The sequence below is a fragment of the Rhipicephalus sanguineus genome, chromosome 10 (genome assembly GCF_013339695.2).
Source record: "Rhipicephalus sanguineus isolate Rsan-2018 chromosome 10, BIME_Rsan_1.4, whole genome shotgun sequence".
Lineage (NCBI taxonomy): Eukaryota > Metazoa > Arthropoda > Arachnida > Ixodida > Ixodidae > Rhipicephalus > Rhipicephalus sanguineus.
The window spans coordinates 75086544-75111900 of NC_051185.1; the positions used below are offsets into that span (position 1 = coordinate 75086544).

At 45.9% G+C, this 25357-nt stretch overlaps 1 long non-coding RNA gene across 4 annotated transcripts; it reads left to right on the forward strand.

The window, feature by feature from the left end:
- Positions 1-272: 272 nt before the first annotated feature.
- On the forward strand, positions 273-24425 carry LOC119372135 (uncharacterized). 4 transcript variants are annotated; one of them, XR_005179438.2, is made up of 3 exons: positions 273-319; positions 21799-21899; positions 24252-24425. It is a non-coding gene; the product is annotated as an uncharacterized LOC119372135 (long non-coding RNA). The 4 variants fall into 4 exon arrangements; XR_005179437.1 differs by lacking the exon at positions 273-319 and adding an exon at positions 5725-5820; XR_005179440.2 differs by lacking the exon at positions 273-319 and adding an exon at positions 5744-5855.
- Positions 24426-25357: the final 932 nt, after the last annotated feature.

Genomic DNA, 25357 nt, shown 5'->3' on the forward strand with positions numbered 1-25357 from the left:
CTCTCCCGCAATCGAGTCTAGATATAAGCATGGAATGCCTGCCGACACAACAGACTGGTTGGAGATTATACTGCATCAGAACTGTCAATTGGGCGAGTTGGTGTGCTTCCATTTTGAACGAATATCAGCGCGACAAAACGCGAGGACGAGAATAGAAAAGACAGACTACAGCGCTGACTGGCAACTAAATTTTAGTCTGAAAAGAAGCAGAATAAATAGCATCAGGAAAACCTAAGGAAAGAAACGATCATCGTGCATGCTGAACAACAAGAGGCTATGTGGCTGATGAGACGTGGACGTGACGCAAGCTATCCGTGAGGTATGGTACTTCTGCATCTGATAGTGCTAACGAAGGCTGACCGATACAATTATCACCTTTTAGTGACATTGAAAATACATCCATAATCTCCCGTGAGCGCTGGTCTCTGTGGCAATGCAAGATTTCCGTTTTATCAGAACAAGGTTTACAAGCACTTCTTTGACAATGAATGGACAAATGAGAACCTGTGCCGTTTTCGACATTACGCGCATGCTCCTGCATTCTGATGTTTACGTACCTACTAGTTTGCCCAATGTAAAACTTGTTGCAAGAACTTGTGACACCTTGTTCGTTCACTTTAACCCGCTTTTGAGCATTTCTAGCCTTGTTATGGCCTGTATTGAGCTCTTTACTGTGTGCGTGATCACGCCGCATGAGATGCATGGCTGGACAACAAACCGGGCCCCTAAAGTGCTCCGCACCTAAAGGATGGCTTTCACCTGAGAGTCCTTTTAGGCAAAATTATAAGGGACCCTTTCAGCTTTCGTTATGAATGGATGCTGGTCATGCCATCACATATATGGTTATGTCCTGTTTAAATATTGTGGGGCTTGGCTACCGGAGGAATAGGTGCTGTTCATACCATGATATGTGGCCATGTCCTATTTAAATATTGCGGGGCTTAGCCGCTGGAGGGACACTATGAAGGAGAAAAGAGAAGAAATAGTAGAGAAGGAAAGGTAGGGAGGTTAACCAGTATAGGACAACCGGTTTGCTACCCTACACATGGTGACAGGGTGGGGGGGATTTAAAGATGGAGAGGAAAGAGAGAGAGAGAGAAAGATAGAAAGATAGCACATGACACAGCACACATAGAATCAGTCGGTCACTCCTGCGTGGTACGCGACATTTCTGTCACAGTCGCTTGGAGGGAAGTTTGTCGTTGTACTTGACGATAGTTTTAGAAAATGATGCTTGGCGCCTCTCTGAAGGCAGTGTTGCAAGGTGATGACAGGGAGCACGTGCAAAATGCCTGACGTGCGTTCTCAGGACTTCCACCGTAATGTGAATTTGCATTGGATGGTCACGAGCAATAGCAATAGTTGCCTCTATTGACGTACATCTGGGCAAACCAAGGCACGCTCTGAGTGCTTGAGCTTGTACTGCCTGCAGAACACGAATATTGGTCTTACAAGGATTACTCAGCACGGGCAGGCTATATCTAAGAAAACCGAGAAAGAGCGCTCTGTAGAGTTCCAGCATTGCGTCTACTCATATCCCCCACGTCTTTCCTGCCAAGAACTTGAATAACTGGGAAATTGCTGTCAGGCGCTGCTTCAGGTAGGCCACGTGCGGGCTCCAACATAGGCCCCTGTCGATGATTACGCCAAGAAACCTGTGAGTTCTGGCATAAGGAATGGGCCGCCCGTTTATTGAGATGACATAAGGTTTCATTAGTTTCCGAGTGAATGCCACTAGTGCGCATTTTTCTGGTGATATGCTGAGACCTTGTTTACACAAGTAGCGATAAAAAGAGACACCGGGGTGTGCGGGTGGTGAAAGATGCGTGCGCCATGGCTGGGGCTGTGGCTCAAAGCTGTCGGACGCAGCGCATCCTGGCGGGCCCGGCCGCGCCGGACTGATGGACTTCGACCTTAGTCTGCTGGAGTCACGGCCATCTCCCACACTGGGCCCGTCGTGGGGCGCTGGAGCGTTCCGGGAAAGACAGTGTTCCTAGGAAAGGCCGCGCCACCTGTGATGTTACTCGAGGGTGTCCACAGCCCGGGATTTGTCGAAGCGACCCAGCGGTGAGGAGCAGTTCGGGCTTACAGGCGTCTCGGATGGTGCCACTTGCCTCCATGACATACACTCCAGGTGCAATTCTGGACACTGTGGTGAGAATGAAGGACACTGCCTGCCGCCTCATTTCATAATGATGCCAGTAGCCGCGGCAGCTGCGAACTCCCCACGAGGCAAGATGAGTGACCAGCCAATGGTGTCCAGCATGTCCACCGGTGCTATCGGAGGCTGTCCTCACGGTGCACCTGACGCCGTATGTACGGAGGACGTGAAGAACGAGGAGAAGGAGTTAGGCAGATGCGTCGTCGAAAAGTTAGTGAGCCGGCGACGATCAAAAAAGAAGAGAAAGAGAAGAAAGTGATGAAATCACACAGGGAGCTTTGGGCGTCGAATAAAGGCCGGCGAAGTTTTACAGGGCGCGGATGCTGATGACTAGAGGCGGAGCGAACGTTGCGGAGTACGCGAAGAATATTGATCAAAAGCACGACGAGGCAGCGGTGAAGGGTGAGACAGAGAGGTGGAAGCCACGAAAATGGAGGAAGAGGCACAGGGCAACAGCAACGGACAAGACAGAAGAACCTGCGGCCTTCAAAATAACAATATTATCTGGGGTTTAACGTCCGAAAACCGCGATGCCATTATGAAAGACGCCGTAGTGGAGGGCTCCGTAAATTTTGACCACCTGGGGTTCTTTAACATGCACCTAAATCTAAGTACACGGGCCTCAAACATTTTCGCCTCCATCGGAAATGTAGCCGCCCAGACAGGGATTCGATCCCGCGACTTTCGAGGCAGCAGTCGAACGCCATAACCACTAGACCACCGTAGCGGGGCTGTGTCCTTCAGACGCCCGCGGCGAAGATTTGTGGCCAACTTCTTAGTGCTTAACGTGGCAATGAAGCTTGGTGCTCCCTTTGAAGCGCCTACTAAATGAGGCCGCGCCATCTTGTCAAATGTTACTGAGGACAATATGCACGTTTGGTTTACCCGGCATCAACCTTGAACTGTTTACCATCCACGAAAGAAGGGCCTGACCAAGCAACTAAAGCGGACCACGGCGAACATGATTTGAAATTTTTTCAATCGATTTTTGAAGCATATACTTTATTCTATGCTGTATAAATTTCTTTCGCATTTACCGTCTATGCGGGAAGCTGCATGGACGCTACCGGCTCTTGCCCATTGCAACAGTTTTATCTCCACAAACCATTGCTACCGACGGATGCCATGTTGCTGTTGATTAGGACATCAGGAAGGGCATATGCCAGTGATGACTACGCTCACACAGTACACGCTGATAGCTTGCACAGTCCTCTGTGGAGAATAAATCATTTGGCGAATGAGTGTACAGCAATATGGCATGATTATTTCAGCAATCGTGCTGCTCTATGTACTGTGTGAGCCTTTAAGTGCTGTGTTACCTTTATGACCGCAAGTTCCAATAAAGTACTGCCAGACGACCAGCCAAGCGATCAGCCAACTGTTACATCTCCTGCGGTATAATTACATACTCTTATGTGTCAGCTAGAATGTTCCTATATTTTCTAGCTTGGCTCTCGTGAGCGTGCACCGCAGAGCATTGCACCCTTTGTGTATATGTTTGTTTAGATTGTTACTTTCGCATACGCAGCGTCGCGCCGAGTGTTGAAGTGGGAAGTCACGCAATTGCTCTGGCACAGCAGCGACAGAAGTGACGGTCATGCCAGCTGCCGTGCCAACACATCATAAGGCGTTGTTCTGTGTACTCGTACCTCCTGGTGGTTCCGACCTCGAAGATGGTTTACACGCTTACAAGAGGAGGCACTTCGGCGAATTCGCGTTGGGGTTGCATGTACAACGCCACCAACACTGCTCCGCGCCGCCTCTCTGATGTACCAGATTGAGTCAAAGCAGCATTACTGCGTTTCTTGCTAGATTCTCTGCATGGAAGTAACTTATTCGGCTACTTTTCACACACTGCTTGGTCTATCAATGTAAATATGCAATGCCTAATATCAGCCTTCCGGCGAAAAAACGTACAGCAGCTCCACAACTGTGAAACCTGAGGAAGCGCGTCGTGCGGGCGCCGAGCGATTCCCGTTCGTAGAGTTCTCACTGATACGTTTACCACAGCGTCAATCACGCCAATGCTTGAGGTAAGCATGTAGGGCTTCCTCGGCACAAGTAGAATCTTGTGAGGCAGATTCACACAACTCGGTGTGCTGCATGTGCACTACTTTTTGCTCTGCTTTATCGACTTTCTGCTTGTTATGGAAGTTGAAATGCGCGTCGTTTGCAGCGAGTTCCGTCAGGCTGTTTCCCCTATCAGATGTAGTCACGTAGCGACGCAGCGACGCGCCGGCGCAACGCCGATGCCGAGGCGACGCAGGGGGGAGGGGCATTCGTTCGCTCGGCGAGGCGGTGGTGCCCTGTCTTGCGCCCCGTCGGTGTCAGACCGATGTTTGCGAAATGTTATGGGGATTTTAAGTTCATTAATGCGATTACTTCTTCGATATTTGTGTTAATTATATTCTTTCAAAGTTTCTTCATTCATTTTAACGCGGATTTAAGCATTGCTAGCCTTGTTATCGCGTGTATTGAGCGCTTTAGTGTGAGCGTGATCATGCCACTTAAGATGGATGCACGAAAAGCTGGTTCCCTAAAGTGCTGCGCACTAAAAACAACATACCACATTGTGTGCTCATAAAGCATGCGCCCTTTGGACGTTGACTTTCTTGGCGAAAAAAGCCGGATATGCTTGAGACAAGTATAAAAAGCGGAAATTTTTTGTAGTCTGCTGGTAAAACCAACAAAATACGTGAAAACTGATTACCTTTGGGAATCGCATATAAAGCCAAAGCCTTTTAAGATGCGCCATTGTGGTGTTCATTTAGGTTTTTTACGCAGCTATTTTAACAACTAAAGTAGCCGAGTGGAGGCGAATGTGCCAGAAATTCAATAAGATGTTACGGCGCAGCGTCCTTGCATCAGCACTACATAAACGTGTGACATATATAAGTAGATGAGCGTGATTCACCAACACGATTTGATATGCCGCTTTTTCCTGAGAGCGAAGACCTTCCCTGTTTTGCTCACCGTCTTTCTGCGTGCGCCAAGAATGCACTATACATCATCGAAGAGAAGGTGAAAAGGTTGAGCTCATCTCATTTAAATGCCGGTAGCAATCGCATAAACAGTGATGGAACATGACAATATATGCTATGAAAGCAGCTGAAGACGTTTACTAGAAGCATAACATAAGATCGAGAAAACCTGCTTTCTTGTGAAGAGTTGTAAATATTTGCAGAGTATTGAAGAGTGGTAGATGTTTGCATGAAAGCTGAGCCTTCTCTTATCTTTAAGAATGACAGCCCTAAATGCAGCGAATATATTTTATTTCACCATTCATGCAAGACTTTTACCTGACCGAAATGAAATCACAATATTTTGATTTTGGCCCAATACGAATCAGTCCCTTGTTTGTATATGACTAGACCTTGTCATCTACGTAGGAGCTTCGATCACCTTATTGCAAGTTGTGTTGTTTAGAGATGCGTGTTGTTTATTATTTATTTACAGATATTTGGATCATGCAGTCTAGCACGTAATAGTCGGCAACGTGCAACACTTCTATCCCCATTTCTTTTACCTTGCTTGACACTCGTATTTACAGTCGTCCCTTAGCATCTTACTTTCTCACTATAGTCGTAAACCGTCTGCACACGCGCAACTTCACCTAAGGGACATATTTAGCTGGACCCAGATATGCAAGAAATGTGGAGGTAGGACGTTTTGTAGTGCAAGGTTACTGATCAAGGTACGTGTGTGTGTGTATATATATATATATATATATATATATATATATATATATATATATATATATATATATATATATATATAATATATATACACACATATATATATGTGTGTGTGTGTGTGTGTGGTGTGTGTGTGCGCGTGTGTGTGTGTGTGTGTGTGCATAGATGCTGGACGATATAATCAGGAAGTCACGCTGCATGCGCACAAATAGAATAATACGAACAGCGCATATCAATGATAGGAACACTCATGTCTTAGTGAGAGATGAAAAATGTAATGCTTAAAACTCTACGTGATCGGCTCAAGAGAAGATACTAATCTGACGCGTATGGCATAATTCATAAGTACGAATATCTGTCCATCACCACCTAATGCTGATTATCGTATTAGAGATAGGCCACATCTGAACGACACAATGTTTGTGGTCGACGGTGTAACGTTATGTTAATAATTTTTTTTTAATATCTGGGGTTTAACGTCCCAAAACCACGATATGATTATGAGAGACGCCGTAGTGGAGGGCTCCGGAAATTTCGACCACCTGGGGTTCTTTAACGTGCACCTAAATCTAAGCACACGGGCCTCAGACATTTTCGCCTCCATCGAAAATGCAGCCGCCGCGGCCGGGATTCGATCCCGCGACCTTCGGGTCAGCAGTCGAGCGCCATAACCACTAGACCACCGTGGCGGGGCGTAACGTTATGTTGTCTGGAAGCTCTAAGCCACATGCAAAATACATTGTTCTGTGTTTTTGTTGCGATGAGGGAAACAGATATATATTGCCATGAACACCGCAACTAACGTTCCCAAAGCAGACATGTACCAGAATTATTCGAAAGCTCCAGCATGTGCATTCAGGAAAGGGCAGGAGATATGACATCTTCCGTGGACGCTCTCATCACCCTTTTTGCGTATTTGTACGCTGCATAATAAAGCCGCCGAAAGCAGCACGAAAGATTAGGCGCGCGAAGTGAGAAGCACAAAAAGAAGAGCCACGCTTCCGTTGCTATGCGACGCTTGGCTCGGCCGATCATGGCGGAGCAACTGGTGTGGAATGCGTCGCAAAAAAAAAAAAGATCGAAAGAAAAACTGGAGATCCACGTACCGTGGGAATCGATGTTCTGCGAAGTATGCGGCGGGAAGGTGACTGTGGCGTAATTTGAAATGCGAAGCATTTCTTCGCGAACCCAAGGCACTTTGAGCGTTTCCATCCATCCATCCATCCATCCATCCATCTATCTATCTATCTATCTATCTATCTATCTATCTATCTATCTATCTATCTATCTATCTATCTATCTATCTATCTATCTATCTATCTATCTATCTATCTATCTATCTATCTATCTATCTATCTATCTATCTATCTATCTATCTATCTATCTATCTATCTATCTATCTATCTATCTATCTATCTATCTATCTATCTATCTATCTATCTATCTATCTATCTATCTATCTATCTATCTATCTATCTATCTATCTATCTATCTATCTATCTATCTAGCCGACTATGTCTGGGTGCTCTCATGATCGCCTCCTGAACTTGGTGTAGACCAAAATTAGCATGGGAGCGTAGGAGGATTTGACGAATATGACTGTCGGGTCATGACATGAATAACATAAAAACCCTGTCGCGTACGTCGTCAAACTCTTTCCTGCAGACACGCGTTGCACATACCCGTTTACAATGGGCCGCGGAGTGCGGGTATGCACCACAGGTGATTGACAGTTTATATCTACCCGAGAACGGCGAGAACCCACGTTAGCCTTTTAAATGCGAGAACGCTAAGACAAAAATTAGCAGTGGCTTAGCTCGGCGTTTCTCGTTTCGCCACAGTCACCATACCGCGCATGCTTCGCATAACTTCGATTCCCACGGTACGTGGGATCTGGCGATTTTTTGCTTCTTTCATTCTCCCTCGGTAACGAAGCGGTGTTACCGAGTGGTTGTCAGTGGAGTTTCGAGCTGTTGTCCGTGTTTTATCGTGCTCACGGTGCTATTTATACTCTTTTTAAGTGAGGACACTTGTCAGACACGATCGACGAGATAAAGTAACAGCGATGGACGCCCGTTGCTGCGACGATGGCAGCGGATACCACGGTGTGAGAAAAATACTTGGCGGCGGATACCTATCGCCGGGACTACACAACTTCAAGACAACAAGGAATTGCTGTTTCAACCACCGCTTCGCGGAAAACGTGAATTTCCAAGACAGCGAACGCGGCAATAGAACTCTAGCAACTAGAGCTGGAAACGCACGCCGTGTTTTTCGCGAACGAAAAATGCGACGTGCGGCGAACGCCGCAGCTGCCATCCGACAACTTCGGTTGTTATACCGTTGGGGCAGAAAGAACTTTATTTCTTTAAGTGCGTCCTCCCGCTGATATATACTTGCTACCATTACCAGACCGCCGGACGCACGCGATACCCGCCACGGCACTGAACGATCCGCCGCAACTTCGTGGAATGGGTGGGGTGAAACGAGCCCAGAGACGCTCGCTCAAACACGTGAAAATGCACCAGACAATATAAATTTTGTCGTCATTCCTTACATCCACGGTGTGTCCCATAATCTGAAGAGAATAGCCGGCAGATGCCAGGTTGATGTAGTACTCTCTGCCCTTGAGAAGTTGGCTAGCTTGTGCAGGGCCGTCAACCCTAATGATCGGGAAACCCGCGCTTGCAGAACCAAGCATCGAAATAAGTGTGTTCCATGCGCTGAAGGCGTGGTGTATTCATTACCACTGTCTTGTGGCAAGTGGCACATCAGCCAAACTGGCCGGTGTCTCAATGAGCGTCTAAAAGAACACGCTTACAGCGTTTCTGCGACGGTATCTGGTCACCTTGGTATCCACTGCTGCGACTGTGACTGCGTTCCTGAGTATCAGCTTTGTCCGGTTGTCAAGCGTCTTCGGGACCAGCTGACACGAGAAATTATGGTGGCTTTGGAAATGGCTAGGCTGGGCAGCGTGTGTGTGAGCAGGCCTTCAATTGGTTCGACAGGAAAGGAAATTCATTGTCTATCGGATGGGTGTACGCGCGAAATATGCATGGTTTACTCTGAAGATGCTGATAGTTGGTTGATGTTATCCTTTGTTCAACACTGCCCTTTCTTTCCTTCGTTTTGCGCTGCAGAAGTATTACTGGGCGGTGTTGTCGACTAATACGCCAGCGCTGTTGTTCGTGGCTTCCTTTTTTTTGTCCTTTTTCTTGTCCTTAAAGTTCCCCTTCTTTTGTTTCGGAGTGAGGGTCGCGTTTTTGCAGACTGGACGCCTTCCTGTAGTATGCGAGAGATTATTGGTCAGCTGCCAGCTTGTAAAAACATCACGTGTTCGTGACGCGAGCAGGCAGAAAAATAGAGTTTCACACTAGCCTTCGTGGCTACTACAGGAGCTGACTAACATTCTTAGGTTTAAATGCATATGTATACTCCATAAAGTGGACGGGAGGATGACCGCCGCCGTAGCTCAGTGATAGAGCATCGGACACATTATTCGAAGGTCACTGGTTCGGTCCCTGCAGGCGAGAAGTTACCTTTTCGTCCACTTTACTTTCCTTGCATTTACATCATTACGTAGCTTTCTGGCTTGTTCTAAATAATGTTTTGTCTAGCAAAGAAAAACGAGCCCTTACAATTCCCCTTCTTTCGTTTATGTAAAGAGCGTGACATATGAAAGCAGAGAATTGAAGGGCCCGTTTTTTTTCTTTGGTAGACACAACCTTAAAGGGATAGTACCACCAAATTTATGGCTTGCGCGTTCTTTGCTGTAAGCGTTTCCTATAGCTCCAGGAAGCATGATGCACGCACCAAGATTCATGTATTCTCGCTAAATAATTTAATATCGCCTTTTGATGTGGACAACTTTCGGTTTCGGTTTCTGGGCGCCGAGGTTGGGTAGTGACGTAGAAGTGTAGGAGGCTTGGTCACGTGACCACACAAGGCTGTGACGCACTTAGCCAGGAAGCGATCGGAACTCGGTGAGTGATGTAGCAAGCGATGCTTTGCCGGTACTGTAGTGACCTAGAATATATTCTAGTTCACTACAGCCGGTGCGTAGGCTGCGGAGGGTGGCGGAGGTCCGGAGGTCACTCACGCCACTACAGCAGATCTGGTGTGACGTCACTACAACTTTCGTTGCCCCTCCTATAGATCTACGTCAGAGTTCGCGCGCTAGCGATGGGTTTCGTTCGGTAGAATGGCCATTTAGGTACACTTTGGAAGTGAATTAAAACATATTCTAAACGTTTGCTGTGTCCGAGCCTTCGTGTGGAGTGTCCTTGCATACAGAGGAAACCCACAACAGGCTTGTTATAGCCTCGAAATTTGATGGCACCACCCCTTTAAGGCTATGAAGCTAAGGAAGGTATACGAGAGATTATTCGTAGTCTGTTTAACTTTATTGCAGTAATTAGGATATAAATGTCAAGAAAGTGAAATGGACGAAAAGAGAACTTGCCGCCGGCAGGGACCGAACCTGCAACCTTCGGATAACGCACCCGATGCTCTACGACCTGAGCTACGGCGGCGGTCAGGCAGGCAGGCAAATAACTCTATTTTGATCCGGAGACGATGCGCACTCCCCCGGCAGCGGTCGTGCTCCCGTCCATATCATCGGGCATTTGTGCTCATGCAAACCTAGGAGTGTAAGTCAGCGCTGTTCGCTGCCATGGCGGCGAGTGTGAAAAGCGTTTTTTTTTTTTTGCCCGCGGTGGTCATGCGCTACGTGACGCCAGCTGCACTGTACCGTACGCAATTTTATCCCTTGTTACTCTCACCTGTAGTGCTGCGTTGCTGTTACACCATACTAGCTAATAATATACAACAAAGTATTTATTCTTCATATCGTATTGTTACTCCAATATAGCTGTTAATATGTTAAGTATTTTCACATGTACCACTCCTCTCTCTAATGTCTTGGGGACTTGAGGGTACTAATCAATCAATTATTTATCTAAACAAACAATAATATTTAGTAATAATAATTAACAAATAATTCATTATTAATAACAAAAATAAAAGACAATGCTTTCGCCATCCAGGCCCCTTCGGCGAATGCAAAAGGGGCCCTGTGTGTTCTACTTATTAATCACCGGACTTAAAAAAACCTTGCTCGTATGTATGTATGTATGTATGTATGTATGTATGTATGTATGTATGTATGTATGTATGTATGTATGTATGTATGTATGTATGTATGTATGTATGTATGTATGAGCGCGTGTACACTTTGCACACAGGGTTTTTCCCCATGTCAAGCTTTCCCGCATGGTATATTGCAGCAGAGTTGTTTTGCTCGAGGTTTGCCGTGTGCCATAGATAGAACATTATTATCATCATGAACCGCCACGCGTTCGATCCATGGAGGAATGAATACTAAGGAGAGGCCCTGACGTCACATTCGTGAAGCCTCCCCATCGCAAACACTTGCATCGCCGCCTAGCGAAGGAGCAGCTAAACATTTCGCGATTTCCGTCGCGTCGTTCGCAAGCGCATGCGCGCATCGAGCGAGTCGCGAAACTTTTGCAGTCTGGGGGTGCTATCCTGGACTTCCGCCATTTTCTGTCGAATTTGACGTAGGCGTGACGTGTACACAATGATGACGCAAACGCATGAAATGCTTGCGAAACGTGACGTGAAGTGGACATAAAATCAAAGAAACGCGCAATTAAGTAACATTTTGTTTCTGTAATTGTAAATGCAACAACAAAAAAATAAAGGGAAACTGAAGCATTTAGTTTTAAAGTCGTGAAGCGGACGATATCGTCTGCAATTCAGCGCCACATTTGGAGATGAGCGACAAAGCCATAGTAATTTTTTAGCCAATAAGCGAGCAAGCCAAGCCAGCGTCGACATTGCCGACATCGTTATTTCGCTGGTTGTTTTGTGTAGGTATTCAGTGGTTATGTCGGCAGATCGTCGGACAGTAGGCCGCGATGTTGCATTTTTTTACTGATCGTCCCCGTATGGGGAGGGTGATTTGCGACTTACTACCGGAGGTACGGCGGGAGCCGTGACAGACGATGACAGAGCGCCTTTACCGCCTGGGCCCTAGCAGCAGGCCGCCGCCGGAGTGGCGGTGGCTATGGCGAACTAAAAAGTGGCGGCAGCTCGAGCTCGACGCGCGGAATGACAGTGCAGTCAGGTAAGCTTGCGTTTCACCCGGGTGGTGTTGACGTTTCAGCTATACACATGCTTATTGCAGGAGAAGAGGCGGAGGGCCGTTCGATTTGGCGACGCACGTTTAGGTGGACGACGCCCGCATCGTGACAAGTATGCGCGTCGACCCCGTCTTGGGCTGCGGTGGCCCTTCGTTTCCAGGGCCCGCGGCGACCATAAGCGCTGCCGATAGTATAGAGATGAGGAGCTGCACAGCATTGCAAGTATTAATAATGCCCCTTCTGTTCCTTCTGTCTTTTTTGTTGCGGTGGCTGTTCCGCGTCTAGTTTATCTTAAGTAATGTGCCAACTAGCCCAACAGCCAGCTGATTTATTTATAACGTCTCCGATGCGCGAAGTATCTTCCTGAATTGTCGTGATCATTAAGATGGTGCTATATGTTTTGCTGAGGATGCGTAAGGACTACTGTAAGTAAAAGTTACAATCATGTAAATATACATAAGCAGAAGCAATAAGAGTTAAGTTTCAGGACCTCACGTTACGCGCGATCAGTTGAATCTGAAAGATAAAGTCTAGGCGAATCTCAATCCACAGAAGTGATGCATCTCCGAAGGTGTTAACTGTGGAAGGTACTTCCACGTTGCTTACAACATACGGATAAGAAGTGCATAATGGCCACAGATAAAGAAGAGGAATTGTATTTCACACAGTTGATGTTACATTGAACTGGCAGCACTAAGAAGTGCACAAACTGCATTCAAAGCGATGTCTTTTATGCAGATGTGCTTGTTTCAAAACTTGCTGGTATATTATTAGAGGCATCCTTTGTCTTTGTTGGCAGCAGTGAATGATAAGACAGAGATGTAAACAATGAGACATCTTGCCTGCTTTTTATTACTGCAAGGATGATAAATTGACTCACAATGATGAATTGACAGAAGATGATGAATTGACTCACAATACATTCTGAAATATCACGTATTACTCTTGCATGTAAACTTTTATAGTCCACCAAAGAAACCAGGACAGAAAGTAGCTACACAGTGCTGTGCCCACGTTGCCCCTTTTGGTACTGCTTCGTTTTGTGCCTATAAGCGTTTACATAGATTACCAACCATAGCAAGCTTGTGCTCTTGCATGTGGGAGTGGCTACTACATGAATAGAGCTTTTGTACACACCTGCCAGACTCGTACATTCATCACACCGGTTCGCATTGTGAATAAAGTGCTGAAAACAATGCTCTGGAATGGCATTCAATGTTGCATGCACTGCTGCAAAATAACACAGGCTGTTTACAGAGTCACTATGGTCTCAACAAACTAGTCCTGCTATGATTTGCGGCAGAAGCTGAGCATGCTTTTGCCTAACTGCTTGGTACAATTAGCATGCTCTCAATGAACGAACACAATGAAGCTTTTGTCAGAATACAATTCCTGCAAGAACACAAGTACAGGGGATAGGTATAGGATCGAACACAATGCAAGTGGCTACTTTGTCAGGAGAAACAGCAAGAGCTTCTTGTGTTTCACGTTTCTGCGCACATCTCGCAGGAATGTAAACCTCATTACATCGAGTCGTGCCCAGCTGTGAACCACTACAGAGCGTGATCCTGCCTTTGCCTACCCGCCTGGTACATGTCTACTGCAGCCGTATCGTCGCTATTGTTGTTGTAAAGGTCCTCATATTCTCATTTGAGTTCTTCAAGTGCAAGGGACGTCGTCTGGTTCAGGCAGCTGCTGCCAAACACCGAGGTTGTGAAGCACGACACAAACTGCGATGATCTTCGACGTGAAGAGTGGGCCATAGTACAGTGTCCTGTACCTCTGCAAGCACCGAAAGTGGACCTTGAGGACTCCAGTGCACCGTTATACGACGCACTGCAGTGAAGAGTGGGTGCTGTGGAATCTGGCAGCAGAGGATTCTGCAGGATGTGCTCCAGGGATGGGGTTAAGCAGCCAAGGTTGAAGAGAGTATGCACTATCACCTGTGGAGGACAGTGTTCGAATTAGCATGATATGAATGTATACATGAATATGTACTCTTCCTTTCTAACTTCTTTTAACTTATTCGAAGACATCGTGTCACTGGTATGCACTGCTTTCCTTTTTTTTTTACAGCTAGACATATTGACAGAATTGCTTGTCTGGTTAGGTTACAAAATTACGGCTTTTGAAATGCTCCAACGAAAAAATGGCTTTATCAACTCAATTCCTTCGTCAGGAGGAATGACAACGAAGCTACTGAACTGCAACCTTTAACTTCTTTCATAGAGAAGAAGGGGCGAGTGACAGAAGGCGCATCTTCTTTGGTGGTAAGGGTGTTGTGCTTTCTTTTGATTGCATGGGACTGATGTGCGGCTGCAGACGGTCAGCGCACTTAAGGATTGGTTTCCCTTAGTTTTTTTTGTGCTTAGGCCGTCAATGAAAAGTGACAGCAGGTTTCTTTTGCAACCGTTTGAGTTGTTTTTTAGTGCTTTTTATGAACCATGACAGAAATACTTTTGAGTTGTCAGTTGACTTATTTTATTGCTATATATCACATGGCTGTGCTTGCCTATTTGTATTTTTTATACAAGTTGTTCTTTCTACACATAATTGTATTTACGAATGTACAACATCTATGGCAGTTGTATTTGATGTATTCTTTTTTTTAACATAACCTCAGAGTGTAGCATTTTCTGTATCATCGCATGCTTACTATTTATTATTTCACCACCTTATAATAAAGGATCATACAATGTCTTCATGAAAGTTTATTTCATGCTTGACCTTTCTATTGCACTAGTAGTCTTTCCCATGACCATAGAAAGACAAGTTGCAATTATACACTGAGAGCAAGTCGGATTATTGTGTGCCGCCTCGGGTCTCAGTATGACTTGTTTTCTTAAATGTGTGCATGAGAGAATTTTCATTCAAGGGAACACGAGTGCCACTAAAGTAGATAGTGTTCGACCAAGGTAGCTGCCAGTAATAACATACGGGGCAGAAATTTGGACAAAGAGACTTGAGTAGTTAAGAACCATGCAGCGTGTAATAAAAAACCATGAATAATGTTTTTGCTACACTAAGACACCACACAAGCATTCTCACGCTTGCATACCAAGCAGGTTTTCAGCAACCTGGCGACGGCGTCCACTGCCCTGTCCTGGCTCACGGTAGATGTCTTCCACATAAAGGCGTCGTGCACGAGCCCCGAGTGCGAGGGCTGTCATCGGCAGGGTTGGTTACATACCTGCAGAGAGTTGTTTACATTGGAAGGAAGTCGGCAACAGCAATACAACCAGCTACATGCAGAACAACTGTAACTGTGTGGTCTAACGCACTTATTTCTCTTGAGTTGCTTTCGGAGCGCAACTTCGACAGCTGTATCTTTCATTTCATATGTGGCAGTTACTGCATGTCTGCATATCACTGTTTATGAAATTAGAGCGCAATCAATACGTTTGATTTCCTTTCATGCATTACTTTTCTTAAAAGCTGCCACGATCAAATATGAAGCTCGAACTTTTCATGGTGTCAAGTCACCCCTGCCAAAACTAAATAGTGACGGAAACTTCGTTTACCGCGACTACTGCGTTCTTTTCTATCAATGCAGTTGGAGCCACGCCAAATGTCGTTAAAATACTGGAGAGTGGCGAAAAGCTGTCTTTCGCGTTCCTCCTTTGCATTCTACTAACGGCATGCGCGAGATTATTTAAGATGAAATTTGTTCTCACCACCATGACGCTGAGGGCGTAAAAGTTCTTGCGGCAAAAGTCGTCCTTTTCAATCGTCCTTTTCATACGGCGCACTTATGCACACGAACGTGTCGTCGACCACCTCAACGCAGCCTTCAAATCTTGCATCTATGTGGACAAAAACTTCCTTTTGGCAGGGAGGGCGATCCACTCATTGCCGAGGCGCTCGACGATCGCTTCCATGACAGCATGAATCGTGAGACCCACACTGGACTAGCTCGTCGCCACGTCCATGTTGTTCGAGATCGCGTTGTGGTAACTGCCGGTGGCGAACAAGCGAAGGGCGCAAAGCACTTGTAGCTCAACAAAAACAACAACAACGGTCGGCGCTGTTCTCGTGTCCGTACGCCGCCTCTCCAGGTCCTGGCGAAGCTCCCCGCACAGCCATCGCACAGTGTCCTTCGTCAGCCGGCACCACAGTTGAAATAATTGATCGGTCATCACAAAAGCATCGCGGTACTCGCGATGCTTCCTGCAGCTCCAGCCACTACACAACAATGGGCAGCGCCATTTTTCTTCGCTTATCTAGCGATCTCTTGCGGCGAGAACCGCAACTTCGAAGAAGCCAAATTAAACACTAACCTTTTATTTTAACAAGCAAGCTTTATGTACAACACTTTATAATATTACTAACCGAAAACATGCTTGTAAAGTAACTCACGGAATGGCATCTACACATACGTATGTGAGGCTGCACATCGAACAAGCAACTCAATTTACAACAATATGGCGGCCAATTTTGGGCACTTCATCGTTCTCACATTTTAAGCTGCAAATTTCACAGGATGCAACGTCATGCAACGTCAAATTGACGCTACGAAAAGTGAGGTCCTGTGACGCAATGGGCGCCATCAGTGCAATGTCCAATCGTGTTGCAGACATGGCGGCTCTTCGTCAAGCGAGCAGTAGTTTCGATAAACCGCAAGTTGACCGTAGGCACAGCTCAGTACCATATTTCGGTTTCGTTGTTCCACCCAAACCTTTATTTCTACATGACAGAGTACGGTGAAGCGTTACTTCGGAAAAAATTAACTATTTTTTGGCACGTTACGTCATCGCGGATTCCTGTGTCGTAACGCCATTGCAGCGCCACAATGCGAACGACCTCGCGTGACCAATCAAATCATCAACATGGCGGAATTCGACAACATGGCGGAATTTGACAATGTCCAGAATAGCACCCTGGGTTACTTTTTTTTTTTGCCGTGCAAGTGGCGTAGTCGATTCAGGCGTGCTGCTCCTGTGTTTTAGGAAAGCTACGCAATGGCCGGCTGTCCCGGTGCAAATAGCATGAACTGTGGAAAGTGCGTGCCGGGTGTCACTTTTATGTGTACGTACGTTCGCTTCATTGCTGATTACTAATGCATGATATTTGCATGCGAAGCTCTCGGATGTGCGCTTTGTTGCTTCTTACTCATTGTGTCAACTCGGAACACACGTGAACTTTTGTTTTTGGCGTCTGACGCGCCGTATACATACCATGCGCCGAAGGCATCGTACCGCGTTCTTAGAGGCTGTGTCGTTCATAGGGAAGGGCAATAAACTTTTTGTTGTTGTTATCGGACTACGTGATGTATGTATTGCGCGGTGTGCGCTCGCTGCGTGCTGGTAGCTGTATGCGCACTGTAATTACAAACTTTACGCACACGATCGCGTATACAATAGAGGTGTCCTCTTTTCGACGTGAAGTTACGTCAACTATAGGTTGACGTTGCGCCGAATAGCTACGCTCACTCCATATACACGAGCAAAGAACCGCTAATGGGGCAATAGATCGGGACATCGGACAGCGTGAAAGGAAAACAAAGGCCTAACGCCCAGCAGAACGCGTAAGTCATTGCTAGGCGAGTTACAATACGATGATGCCGGGGCTGAATGTTTTTGATTGCGGCACTTACCGGTACTTTCGGTACTGTGGTAAAAAACGCTCCAGGAAGAATTTTTAGCACGCAGCGCTCGGGCCTGCCACGCACGAATAGCCTGGTAAACGTCTGCTTGCAACATTTTACTGCGTGCGAATCGCACAATACGCGCGAAGTTGACGCCGGGACTACAAATCTGCTCAGAAGCGAACCACCGCGGAGAGCACGCCGCGGGGTGTCTGCTGTTTTGTTTGCCCCATACCGGTTTGTTTGCCCCACAAATCTGACGTCACTTCCGCCACACTTTCCGCGCAATGCATCAGGATACGATAGGGCCTCTCCTGATTTTTCCTTCCTCCATGGTTCAATCACCGCCCAAGCACTCTTTACAGCTGGTCAACAAGAGATGCCGAAACGGGCGGCCCCTAATAGCCGTGTACAGTATAGTATAACAAAGTGCGGGAATGGAAGAAGTGAGAGGGTAAAAGCCTAGCCCCTACAGGACCAGCTGGGCGCCTGCTGGCTCTGCTGTGACCCAGCCTTGAGCGACTTAGCACAAGCTGCGCTAAGTTTTTTTTTTTTTTTTGCGAGACATCATAACAATCGCCTGCGCTTTTTCGACATATAAAAGAGGCCGAGCTCTTGTACTCATGCCCGCACCTCTGATGCCCTTTGATGTCTTTATACGAAATAGCGGAGCGAATGGCCTGAACCCACAGAGAAGTTCTGACAGACTTTTGCTTATAGAGCTACCACTAGTAACAAATGTCGCGCGATGCAACTAATGCTTGCTATCACCGTTTGTCCTGTCACCTTCAGAGTGCCCTTCATATTGAGGCTATATATTATCGTTTCGTGTATGAATCTAAGCTACTTAGATGTTTCACATTTCTATAGAGTATAAAAAGTTTAACACGTTGTCCTATTCATGTAATCCATGAGTTTCTTTCTCAGTCTCTGCATGTAAAGTCGTTGCTGGCAGAGAACTCGCACAGGTGCAATACTGATGCGAGCACTGAATAAAAGGCACCGATGCTAGGCCGTCAGCGACACTGATGCCTTGGCTCCTCAGGCCTGTACCACTGGCAGACGGCGTTTTCTAAATTATAAATTCCCTGATTGTTACTTCCTGTTGATATCGATTGCTTTCCGTGGAACGTAAGCTTTCTTTGTGTATATTATGAATGCCAGGGTTGATGTAGGCAACTTGAAATTGGAGGATTAATTAACCGTGCTGCATTATATTTCATATTGCATTGTTCAAAGTAGTTTGATACACATTTTTCTGCTACTTCGTAACACAATACATTACCACATTGTATAAAGGGATGACTTATGCTGAACTTCAACTTATGCTGAGTTATGGATGACGTCTTAAGTGGATGCTGTCATTGAACAGGCAAATTTCGTAAAAAACTTCAAAATTAATTTTGAATTGTTAATGGCAGTGCTACGAGAATATTACGGAACTACAATTTAGGCTCTTATTCGGCCACTGCAGGAAAGTGTACTTTCTTTTTTTTGCGATAGCAATTATGTGTACACTCTCGGCGAATTTCTGCCGTCACCCTCGCTGTTGCCGTAATGTGCCGTATATGTATATGTGTGTGTATATGCATGTAAAAACCACAAATAGAAATAATTCAGAAGAAAAATTTTTAAAACGCGTGATCGGGCATTCGAAGCTTCGACCTCTCACTCCGGAGCGCCTAAGTCAGTTACTCCGTGCGCCATTCGTTATCCAGGATAGAACACAAACGCACGCGGCGTTGGGTCAAGGCTCTGGACGCCACACGTGGCGAAATTAAAATTATGCGATACGCGGGCCATGCTGCATCATCGCCCGTGCTGCGTTTGCGCCGTATCGCTGGTGACCCACGCTAGTTTTCCATTTTAGGGTTGTAGTGACGAGTCACGAGTGGCTCTGCAATACAACCCAAAGAGCAGGGGCGTAGCCAGAAATTTTTTTCGGGGGGGGGTTCAACTATACTTTATGTATGTTCGTGCGTGCGTTTGTATGTGTGCGTGCCTATATACGCAAGCAAATTTGAAAATTTCGGGGGGGGGGGGGTTGAACCCCCCAACCCCCCCCCTGGCTACGCCCCTGCCAAAGAGGGAGGTGCTGCAGGGTCTTGGGACATTAAAGGGACACTAAAGAGCAAAACGATTTTTCTCGCATTAGTAATGTAGTCTTCCACGATACCAAAAACACCACGCTTGCTGCGAGAAGACGCTTAATAAGCGAGAAAACGTGCAAAAAGAAAATACAGGTGGCGACGCCACCTTTGAATTCCCGCACCATTTGTCGTGACGTCACATACACCATTTCCCGCTAAATGGGACCATGAGGCGATGCGAAGCCGGAGCACTTGCACGACCGCGTTCCGTTGGCGTTCTTTTGGCATGCTACCGACCTCGCGTCGTGGAACGCGAAGAGGAACGCTACGCGCGTCTTGTCTTCCCTCTAGCCTGGCCTTTAATTCTCACAGGGCGAGCGCGGAACGCGGTCGACAGGCGTGCGAGAGGGGGGCAGCGTAGGAGAGGAGAGAGAGGGGGAGGGGACGCGCATGCGCTGGTGCTCAGCGAGGCGTTGCGCAGGAGAGAATTTCGGCATGTCTAGCCCGCGTTTCGGAGGAAGAGTGGAAAGGGGATGGGAGAGGTAAAGTGGAGAAGGGAGGGGGAGATGGAAAGTGGAGAGGGGGAGAGGAGTGGAGAGGGTATGCGCATGCGCAGTAAGGGTGGTCACGCCGCACACCACCACCACCGGATTGAACTCCGCCATAAAGTACTTTGCATCTAATATTTTTGACGGCGCCTGCTTGGGCCTACGTAGTTCCTAATCGGTTAAATCGAAGTACATTGTCCTGTAACTAATCGAAGTACATTGTCCATAACGAGTTTGTGGAAATTTCGTCGAGCCAGTGGCGCCAAAATACGTTAAATGCTCCTTGAAGTCTTTTACGTCACGAATTACAAAGTACGGCGCGAAATTTAAAAATGAAACTTTGAACTTGGTTTTCTCCTTTATTATAAACCTATGGTACCAATTCATTGTTTCTCTTTAGTGTCCCTTTAAGCATTGGAAAAGCGCGAGCGCAAGAGTCCGAGAGTGGCTTGCATTCTGCGCATGCGCCCTGTCGGCTCGCAAATTTGTTGGGTTCCCTAGCTCCTTCGATTCTCAATTCTGAATCTCTCTAGTGCTTCGCCGGAGTTATGATGTGTGCCTCTGGCGTGTACTTTGATATACAGGGAGTAGCCGCCCGTGCTCGCAAGCTTATCTCTTGAAGGCGAGGTTTGTACGTCTTGTGCTTTCACGGCAGTTTGCGTTCAATCTATAGACTACAGGAAGGTCACTTCGCTCGCTGCAGCGAACGCGTTTGCGAAAGGAGTGAGCTGCTAACTAGAAGAAGTAACAACTATGACAGTTCGCGCTCGTCGTGTGTATACACGTGCGTTATTTTCGTGCGTCGTACTTTGTGTTTGAGCAGCGTGCTGCAAGTGTCGAGCTTTGACAATTCTTAGTTTGCACTTGCCCTGTGTGTGTTCTTCTCCTGCATCCTTTGTGCTTGAGCAGTGCGCAGCAAGTTTCGAGCTGCTTGCCGTTCTTCATGTGACATTCCAATTTGTTGCTATCGCATTCATTGCTTCGCCCTTGATACGAAGCTGTGTTTCATTGAAAAGGAAGACAGGCTAGCTTTTCAAACCAATCACAGCATTCTGAAAAACAATTAGTGTTACTGAGCGAAATACACTTAAATATCACAATATATTGTAGAGTGGATGCTTTGATTATTTGTTTCAGCCCCACATTGACATCTTTTATAGAGAACTAACGTTTAGCATTGTGTGTAATGAAGGTTTTTCTGTTGCAAAATAACTGTTTCCCGACAAAGTGAATCATACGACAAAAGAAAGGACTACACAGATTTGAGAAAGTTGTTCCTTTCGTTATGACACAAAATGACTATTTGCACGGCTTGTACGTATGGTAGACCTCTAACTGCATTCTTTCAATGAACAAGCATGCAGCCAGTCATGAAAAGAAAGAAAAGGAAAGGAGCAGTCATGTTATACTCTCGCTTGGCCCAACAATAATTCAACACCCGTTCATCAGTATTTTATTAGGTTGTTCATAGCATAGAATTACGTACTTATAAGGTAACGAATTGATGCGACGGAAAACCGCGATATGATGCTTTCTGTGGTATCTACATTTTGCAGCGATCTTCAGTTCCAGTCGTACGCATGCTTTGAATAAAGTGCTGCTACTTGCTCTTCAAGAATGAAGTTATTGAGTAACGTCATTGCAGCATTTATAACAGGTAAAGATCACTGTTTCATGATTGATACATGTTCAAAGGGTATAGTTCTAGAAGGCAGTTTCGTCATCGAATGCATAGAACAACGTTGTATTAGTAAGATATAATGAAATTTGAAAACTAAGCGTGTAAAAGCGTTATCCTTAACGAGGCCGTGAAACACCAGCTGTTCATCAACATTCTTGCAGATTTATTGTCAAGGCTCGTGTTGACATTCATTATTATTGCACTGCATATAGCAAGAAATTTAAAATTTCGTGTCAGAAAGAAAGAACAATCGCTCACGCTTTCTTTCGCAATATCGTCCCAATGGTACAGCCAGAAGGCCAGAGAACGCAGCCATCGGGCATGTGCCAGCTGACACTCTCACTTCGTGCAGCGTCTTGTAGCTACTGCTGCTGCCCACAGTGTGCTGCCAGGTGTAACTACCGGTGGAGTAACGAATGTGTGGTCAGTAGAGTCAAACAGAAAAATGCAGAAGCGGCTTAAGCCCACGACGCACTCAGACGTAACTGTTGGGCGGCCCATCGCCACCTTGCAATTACCTCCACGGCTTCCTGACCTCCTGTGTAGCCCAGGTCTTTCGAGCGAACCAAAGGAAGCAACAGGATTGAGCGTTAACTGCATGCATTTTACCTTCACGGATTTCTGTCGCTATCAATTAGTGGGGCACCAGAGTTCAAAAGCAATGTCATTGTAAAACGTAAAAAGGTATGGTGCGTAGAAACGCTAAGGTTGACATGGTTACTAAGGCTTAGCGTACTTTACGAAGGTTATGCATAAACTACGGGCCATTTTATTGCTGCTACAGCGTGACAAACACGCACTAAATGCAAAGAAATGGGCGCAACGCAGCACCGTTTTGCGTCCGTTTCTTTGTCTTTCATCTGTGTTTGTCACGGTGTAGCAGCAATGAAGCGATACCAACTCGCCCAGTGTTCCATCTTATTGAGGGTCTTCTTGCTCTAAAGCCAGATATTTTCTTACTGAATGTTTTTATGGCAGTTTTACTTTTGCACTAACATTCTTTGTTTTTCTTCGTAAATTCGTTAGATTCTGAGTGGTTTTCGTAACGTTGCCCCTGCTTCATTATTTATCTCTTCCCGCGTGTAAATTGAAGAAGCTGACAAAGGGGGCCTTGAAATTATTGGCCTTTGTGATGAAAATGCATGCCACCTGCATTGTTTCATTTGTCAATCAGTGCAATATATCGACATCTCGTCGTCTGTAACAGCACGGAAATATGTTTTGTCGATTTTGTCGATAGGTTTTCAGAAACGGTCATCTACTTGACACTCTTTCCTCTCTCTCTGTGAGCGTGGGTAAGCATTTCTGGCACCCATTCGGCAAGCAATTTACAGTATCTTTTCTTTTCTTTGGAATAGGGTTAAAAGTACAGCGTTAAAAAAGAATGTATCAGTGAGAACGTAAATCTTGATTCACGATTAAATTGCAGTTTTTGGTCTGTTTCCTAAAAGATCTCCGTAGTCATGATACTAAGCCTACCACTCTGCTTTTGATCACGCACATATTTATTTATTTTATTTATTTCACAATACTGTCGACTCTCTTGCGAGAGTCCTTACAGAGAGGGTAACGTAATAAAAACAGAAAAGAACATCATTCGCAGATACAAAAATACAGGTTACATCCAGGTCAAGCGCTACACTCTCACAGATAGTCTTCCAAGGTCTGTTCAAATTTCGACAAATCGTTCTGTTCGACAACACACATAGGCAATTCATTCCATATTTCAATTACGTCCGGAAAGAAGGAGTATCTGAACTGAAGGAGTATCTGAAATGCGGCCATTTGTATATTCTTGACGTCACTGTATAACATTTCCTTCGCTCTTTGACGTAAGCCCGTAAACTAGATAACTCTCGAGGAATTTAGGCAACTCATGATCCTTTCGCACACCGAAAATCAAATCGCACTGCGCGCTCGGTTATTGGAAGAAGTAACCAATACTATTGTCGTTTGCAATCACCGACGAGCTAGCAACAACTAAAGTCTAACAACAACCGTATTGTCCGATGATAGAACCGATACCTGGCGCTGCAAGCGTACAAAACTGCTGTGACGCCCCACTAGTTAAATATAAGAAACGGTCAATTCTTTAGGAATATGCCTGTTACTTCATAGCGATAAATTTACGACATTCTCTTTGCAGAATAATGAAAACTACGCAAGACAAAATCGGCGAACATATGCTTATTCACTGCCTCTTCTAGACTTTTATGCCCTTTCACCTACGTGGTAATTTAGATTATAGAAATTCACGGGAAATCTTGAGTATAATATGATCGAATTCGCATTAATAATCCTTTTTTTTCATATTCTATGGTTTTAAAGGTGTTACGTGGGCAAAAAACTCGGCTGACCGCAACCGGCTGGACGTGCTACAGCATCTCTTTGGCGGTATCATGTATAATGGCTTCGCACTCCGCGATCTTTATTTCACCGTACGACCGGAAGGAGCACCTCCGAATAGTACGCTTTACCGCTTCAACCTGACATATGGAAAGTTTGAAATATTGCTCAAAAGCTGACGCCTAACCCGAGGTAAAGATTTCTATTTTTATTCTCAATATAAGTCTTCATTAAATGTTTCAAACGGCATATGCATGCTAAAATGCAGTTTCCTGAATATTTGTGGCATATATTGCAGCGACTACCCGCCGTGGTTGCTCAGCAAGCAGGGTGCCGCACTGCTAAGCTCGAGGGCGTGGGTTCGATAGCAAGGTAACTTACAAGCGTGTGAATGCGAGCCAGTTAGCACATATCCATAGTTAAAACAGCGCAAAGCAAACATGGACATCGCCAATTCTATCTGCATCTTGTCCGCGTTTACTTCGATGTTTTCAACTATGGGTTCGCTAGCAGCCTACGGCAGCCGCATTTCTGTGGAGGCTAAATGCAAACCGTAGCGCGTTTTTTTAGGGCGAAGCTCCTTATGCCGTAAGTCTGTCCATCCTCCGTTTGTTTGTTTGTTTGTTTGTTTGTTTGTTTGTTTGTTTGTTTGTTTGTTTGTTTGTTTGTAGTAGCGACCTCTAGTTCGTGAGAAGCGCGCGTTCTGGTATGCAGTAGAAGAAGAAGACGACGTTGACGAGTGAGACTCTCGTGCGTGTTCGCCTGGGTGGCATTCTTCCTTCTTTACTACGTCTCGTGCTTTCAACGACGCCCGAAGACAACATGTCAAGCTTGTAGACGATGTGGAACGGGACCCCATACTTACTGTGGTGGACGTTCTCTGTCATACCGAAACGTGGAACGCCAAAAGGCCGTATATCAAAGGATACGTTCCAGTCGTGTGCATCGATGATGCAGAGCGTCCTGCAGGTGGTGTGGCCGCATACGTCCAACAAACAGAAAAGGCACAAAATCTGAAACTACTACCAACGAGACAGAGCCGCAACTGTGAATATGCTGCCATCGATTTTGATGGATGCATCATCATG